Genomic DNA, 7,784 nt, shown 5'->3' on the forward strand with positions numbered 1-7,784 from the left:
GCATTTGACAAAGTTCAACATCTGTTCATGATAAAAACTTTCAACAAAGTGGGTTTAGAGGGAACATACCTCAACATTATAAGACCACATATGATAAACCCAAGCTAACCTCATACTCATTGGGGAAAAACTAAGATCTTTCCTCTAAGATCAGGAACAAGACTAGGATGTCCACTCTCACCACTATTATTCAACATAACACTGGAAATCCTTGCCACAGTAATCAGACAACAAAAAGAAATAAAAGGCATCCATGTTACTAAGGAAAAAGTTAAACTGTAACTATTTGCAGATAATATGATACCATACATAGAAAACTCTTAAAGACTCTACCAAAAAAACTATTAGAAGTTATAAATGAATTTAGTAAAGTTGCAGGATACAAAATTAATACCCAGAAATCAGTAGCGAAAGATTTGCACTCTGAAAACTATAAAACACTGATGAAAGAAATTGAAGATGACCCAAACAAATGGAAAGATATTCCATCCTATGTATTGAAACAATTAATATTGTTAAAATGTCCATTCTACCTAAAGCCATCTAAAGATTCAATGCAATCCCAATCAAAATACCAATAGAATTTTGCACAGAACTAGAATAATCCCAGAATTTGTATGGAACCACAAAAGACTCCAAGCAGCCAAAGCAATCTTGAGAAAAAAGAACAAAACTGGTGGTACCACAATTCTAGATTTCAAGATTTTAAAGCTGTAGTAGTCAAAATAGTATGGTACTGGCACAAAAATAGACACATAGACCAACAGAATAGAAAGCCAGAAATAAACCCACATGTATACAGTTGATTAATCTATGACAAAGTGGGGAAGAATATACAATGAGGAAAAGACAGTCTCTTTAATTAATGGTGCTAAGAAAATTGGACAGTTACACACAAGAGAATGAAACTGGACCACTTTTTATACCACACAAGGATTGGAGACCTAAAACCATAAAACTCCTAAAAGAAAACATAGGCAGTAATTTGACATTGGCCACAGCAATATTTTTTTATATATTTCTCCTCAGGCAAGGGAAACAAAAGCAAAAATAAACTATTGGAACTGCACCAAAATGAAAAGTTTTTGCACAGTGAAGAAAACTATTAACAAAACTAAAAAGCAACCTATGGGAGAAGATATTTACAAATGATATATTTGATAAGGAGTTAACACCCAAAATATATAAATAACTTACACAACTGAACACCCAAAAAAGCAAATATTCTGATTAAATTTTTTTTTCCAAAGAAGGCATACAATCAACAGACACATGAAAAGATGCTCATCATTAATCATCGGAGAAATGCAAATCAAAAACACAATGAGATATCACCTCACACCTGTTAGAATAGTAAAATAAAAAAAGACCAGAAATAACAAGTGTTGGTAAAAATCTTGAGAAAAAGGACCCCTCATGCACTGTGGTGGGAATGTAAATTGGTGCAGCCACTGTGAAAAACGGTATGGCGGTTTCTCAAAATTTTTAAAATAGAAATGCCATATGATCCATCATTAATCATTGGAGAAATGCAATTTTTAAAATAGAAATGCCATATGATCCAGTAATTCCACCATTGGGTAAACAAAAAACAATTAGATAAGATATATGTACCCCTATGTTCATTGCAGCATCATTTACAATAGCTAAGATGTGGAAATCACCCAAGTGTCCATCAATAGATAAATGGATAAAGAAGATGTGATATATATATAAACAAATAAATAATGGACTATTAACTATAAAAAAAGAATGAAATCCTGCCATTTGTAACAACATGAATGGACCTAGACTATTTTATGCTAAGTGAAATGTCAGAGAAAGTCAAATACCATAGGATTTCATTTTTATGTGGAACCTAACAGAGTCAATAGCATTTTAAGTCTTGTGTGGTGACAGGTGGTGAGCATAGCATAGCCTATAAATTTGTTGAATCATGTATACCTGAAACTAACTTAACTGTGTCAACTATACTTCAATTTAAAAAAAAAGTATGAAAATTGATGTTACCAAATGGTAAGGTAGCTTCCTCCTGAAGCTCCTTCTCATAAGACCAAGTAACAACTACTCATGGACAAAACACCACTGAGACAATCCTAGAACACAAGAGTGAGGCTGAAGCACCACCTCCCCCCCACCCCCAGAAACCTGCTTTAGAAAGGTTAAGAGGAACAGCTGCTCTTCCCCCAGGCTGCCATAGCACCATGACTACAGTTCCTCCAGTGGGAAGAGAGAACCCAGTAAGCACATCCAGGACCCCCAGCATTATGGATCATTTTGTGGGAGCCCCTACTCTTGTTTTGCACCATGGAGATTGCAGGGTCATCTGCTGGGCTCAACCACTGAGAATCTAATTGTGATGAAGAAGTGTTGAGGGGCTTCCTTTCTTTGTTTTGTTTTGAGGGGCTTCTAATAACCACCACTCAAGATCTTGATAGAGTTCCTACCAGCACAGCCCAACTAGTAATCCCCCAACTAGCAGTTCTGCTTATCTGCAGACCAAGTCAGGGAATGGGGTAGTCTGGCCAGGGAACACAGTGGGGTGCAAGTCTGCTTAATTTGGGTCACCAAACAAGGATTTTTGCCAGCCCTGTAGCCTGGTCTTCCCACATGCAGCAGAGATACTGAGTCATAGCCGTTCCTGCTGTGGATTTGGCTCCGAGTTCTCCCTACCAGAAAGCCTCTTCAGGAAAATTTAGGAGTTGCGGGAGTGGGCCTCCCTTGTCCTCCCAGGTAAGGAGGTGTTATATAACCCTACTTGCTGCACCTGGACAGGGAAATAATTCATTGCTCCACCTATTGGCAATAGGTGGATACAGCCTTCATCCGGCCTGACCAGGGAAACTTATCAGACCACATGGGAAGCTATGTAATCCATCCAACAGCTGTGCTTACAGTAGCACTTGAATAGAAAGCACAGCCTGTTACTTTCCCTGTCTGCAGAGCAAAACCAGTGGCTTCACCAGACTAGGATAATTGATGCACACTCTTGCTTTATGTGGGTCCCCAAACAATGAGCTATGCAGGCCCTGGGTCCTGTCTTGGTGCCCTCCCTAATGCTGAGTATAATACTCAGGCCTGACTATCTAATAAGCCTGATTAGAGAGTCTAGGCAATAGCAGAGCCCATCCTACAACCTCACTTGGGCGGGGAATCAAGCCAGCCATCCTAACAGCTGTTCTCAGTCAGTGGCACGTCCCACCACCCCTGACCTCAGAGTGCAAACAGTTGCCTTCCCCCCCCTCAAAAAAAAACAGACCCTAATAGCAGGACCCACCTACCCAAGGACATTACCAGCAGAAACCCAAGCCAAGCTAACTGTAGAACTGTCTCTACCAAAATGAACCTATAAAGTTTGGAAGAGCAGACCACTTACCCAAATGCACAGATACCAGCATAGGAATCAAGGATCATGAAACATCAGGTAAATATAATACCACAAAAGGAAACTCATGAAGTTCTAATAACTGATCATAATGACGTGGAGATCTATGGACTGTGACAAAGAATTCAGAATAATCCTCTTAAAGAAGTTTAGTGAACTACAAGAGCACACAGAAAACTGAACATAAATTAGGAAAACAATGTGTAAATAACATGAGAAGCTCAACAAAGAAATAAAAAAACATTAAAAAAGCCCCAGAATTCCTAGCATTGTAAAATACAATAACTGAACAGAAGAATTCAATACAGAGCTTCAAAGGCAGATTCAACCATGCAGAAGAAAGAATCAGGGACCTGGAAGATAGCACTTTTGAAATTATCCAGTCAGAGTAAAAAGAAAAAAAAGAATGAAAAAAAAATGAAGAATGCCCATGGGAATTGTAGGACACAATAAAAAGAAACAAAATCCACATTTCAGAAGGAGAAGAGAAAGGGACAAAATATATTTAAGGCAATAATGGCTGTAAACTCAAAGAATTAAAAATAAAACTATCATATGATTCAGTAATTCCACTTCTGGGAATATATTAGAAAGAAAAACACTAACTTGAAGTGGTATCTGCACCCCTATGTTTATAGCAGCATCATTTACAATAACCAAGATATGGAAACAAACTAAGTGTTCATTGACAGATAAAGACATTGTGGTATATATACACAATGGAATATTATTCTACCATAAAAAAGAGGAGATCTTGCCACTTGTGAAAATGGACCTTAAAGTCATTATGTTAAGTGAAATAAGTCAGACAAAGAAAGACAAATCCTGTATGATCTCATTTATGTCTGGAATCTAAAAAAATAAAAAAACTTATAGAAACATAGAAAAAGTGGTGGGGTGGGTGGAGGAACTGAGAAAGTTGGTGAAAAGGTACAAACTGGAAGTTTAAACATAAACATATACATAATGACAATAGTTAACACTGCTGTGTGATATGTAGGAAAATTAAATCACTGGAGTTCTTATGAGAAAAATCATTTTTTTCTTCTTCTTAACGTATCTTTAGGAGATAATAGATGCTCACTAAACTTACTGCAGTACTTAATTTACAGTATGTTAAGTTAAACTATATTCCTTAATTTATACAGTGATGTATGTTAATTATATCTCAATAAAACTGGAAAAAAATGAAATGAGAGAAAGAGTCAATGAAAATACACTATAGATGGATTGTAGAGTTATCCAGGAGAGGGAATTTGTAAGTGCTCGGTAATCAATTAGATATGGGAGAGCGGGGAACAAGAAGAGGCTGTGGAGGTGCCTCTTCTCTATGAACAGAGCAGATTTGGGAGGTAGGAGATGAGATGAATAGTTCCTTTGTAAGCCTATTGAGTTTGTTGTGGGATGTCCATTAGGACATGTCAAGCCAACAAAAGGAAGATCTACACCAGAGTCACTGACTCAGGACTCAGTCACATATGTATGGAATTTGTAGCCACGGGTCTGCACAGGGTTACTCAGTGTGTAAAAAAAAAAAGAGAGAGTGTAAATGGAAATAAATCAATAAATAGCAGAGGATGATCATGTCAGTTTCCCTAAAGATCATGTCTCACTTATAATCCTGAGTTTCATAAATACCTGAAATACACCTGAAATATATACCTGAGATACCTGAAATAGAAATACCTGCAATTCTTTCTCTTTTCTTTCCTCCCTTCAAATCCTTCAAGGTAAGAATTGTATCTTTAAAAAAAATGAGAGGCTATCAGTTTTGAAACATTTTAAAGAAAAAATAAGCTCATTGAGGAAATAGACAATACAGATAAACAAAAGAACACAAAATTGACCTCTAGTTCTACCACTTATTTGAAAAATCAATCTTAGTGTGTGTGTGTGTCTATTTTGGGACTTTGCCTTTTCCCACACCAGAATCTACTGTTACATCTTTTTAAGAAAAATTAAACATTTTGCCTAGGTAGTACATTTCATGGTTCAAATATCAAATGACAATAAAAGGTATTTAATAAATTCTTGTTCCTTTCCTTGTCCCGAACCAGTTACACATGCATACATGTGAATCCTTCCAGAATTTATGCCAATGCAAGCAATATGAATTTTTATTCTTCTTTTGTAAATGAAAGTTATACACTATTTTGTACCTTGATTTATTTTACATTCAATATATATCTTGACAATTATGGTTAGTTTTACATGTGAACTTGGCTACCTATAATACCCAGTTATTTAGTCAAACACCATTCAAGAGGGGAACACCACATGAAGATGGAGATAGATACTGAAGTGAAGGCTACAAGTTAAGGAATGGGAAGGATTGCTGGAAACCACCAGAAGCTAGGAGAAGAGCATAGAACAGATCATTTCTAGGGCCTTCAGAGGGAATGTGGTGCTGCCAACACCTTGATTTCAGACTTCCTTCTCCAGAAAAGTGGAAGAATAAATTTCTGTTGTTTTAAAGCCACCCAGTTTGTGGTGATTTGTTATAGCAGCCCTGAAAAACTAATACCATGATCTTTTCATATCATTACATAGAAAGTATCCTCACTTAAAAAAAATAGCCTCATGTTATCCAAAATTAATTTACCAGTCCTCTATTGATGGACATTTGGATTGCTTCCAATCTTTGCTATTACAAACAATGCTTTGTTGAATGACTTTGTACATCAATTTCACATATATCTAAGTATATCTGTAGGACAAATTTCCAGCAGTGGAATTGATGGGCCAGAAGGTATACCATTTGTTATTTTGACAGAGACTACAATATTATCCTCCATGGTTTTAACCAGTTTATACACACATTAGCAATACAAGTGCCTGTTTAGTCCTTCTGATAGATATCTCAATATAGTTTTCATTTGTGATTTCCCTTACTAAGTGTGGGATTGTGTTTTAAGAGCCTTTTACATTTCTGAACTGCCTGTTCATATTCTTTTCCCATTTTTCTGTTAGGTTATTAATCTTTATTTCTCGGATTTATGTCTACATTGGAGAGATTAGCCCTTTATCCGTTATAGGACTTGGAAACACTCCCCCCCCACAATTTGTCACTGTCTCTTGATTTTGCTTATTGTATATGTGTGTGTGTGTGTGTGTGTGTGTTTTGCTTGTTTTTCTTTTCACCATGCAAATTTATTTTTATGCAAAATTTATCAGTTGTTTATTTTTAATTACTATAGGGTTATAAAAAATTCTCCTTTATTTTAATCTAACAATTCTTTTAGTTCCATTTTCTGTAGAATTTATACTTGTATATACTGTGAGATAGTTTCAACTTATTTTTTTCCAAATGGCTATCCAATTGTTCTGATACTATTTGTTAAAAGTCCATCTTTAAACTTTGATTTGAAATTCCACCTTTATCACATATGAAATTATGTGTTACATACATATGAATACATTTGGACCTATTTCTGAAATTTCTATTATGTTCCTTTGGTTGACTATTTATGGGCTAATACTACACTGTTTTAATTTTTGCAACTATAAAATAAACATATCTAGTGGCATACCTAGTGGCACTAGACCTTTTACTTCATTACTCATCTCACATTTTCCAGAGTTTTTCTTGATACTGTTTTTTGCCTTATAAACTTTAGAATCATTTTGTCTAGTTTTTTTTTTAAAGGCTACTGCTAATATTGTCTATGAACTACTTTTTTTTTTAAAGATTTTATTTATTTATTCATGAGAGACAGAGGGAGAGAGAGAGGGAGAAGCAGAGGGAGAAGCAGGCTCCCAAGGAGCAGGGAGCCCGATGCAGGACTCGATCCCAGGACCCTGGGATCATGACCTGAGCCGAAGGTAGACGCTTAGCAATCTGAGCCACTCAGGCGCCCCTAGTTTTTTTTTTTTTTAAAGTTTTGGGTTTTTTTTTTTTTTTAAAGATTTTATTTATTTGACAGAGAGAGAGGAGCGCGCAAGTGAGCACAAGCAGTGGGAGCAGGAGAAGCACACTCCGTGCTGAGCAGGGAGCCTGATGCGGGATTTGATCCCAGCACCCTGGGATCATGACCTGAGCCGAAGGCAGGCTCTTAACCCACTGAGCCACCCAGGCGCCCCAAGTTTTGGTGTTTCAAAATAAATTGATACATTCATAATATTTGTCTGACATCTAAGAATGTGTTTCCCTTTGTTCAGTTCTTTTGTATCCTTCAGTAATGTTCTCAAGCGTTGTTTCTGTATAGTCTTACACATTTCTTGTTAAATTCATCCCTAGGTTTTTAAGCTTTGTGTTGCTATCATAAATACCAACTTTATTTTCATCATATGTTTTTTTTCTTATTATTGTTTGTGTATGTGAAGCTATTTTTCTGTTTTCCGTTGGATAGTTTTAGCTGTTCATTTCCATTTCTCCTGTCTCTACTTTTTTCTCTTGCTT

The sequence above is a fragment of the Eumetopias jubatus genome, unplaced genomic scaffold (genome assembly GCF_037043125.1).
Source record: "Eumetopias jubatus isolate StellerSeaLion01/CBP00866 unplaced genomic scaffold, mEumJub1_p1.0 scaffold_6, whole genome shotgun sequence".
NCBI classification, from domain to species: domain Eukaryota; kingdom Metazoa; phylum Chordata; class Mammalia; order Carnivora; family Otariidae; genus Eumetopias; species Eumetopias jubatus.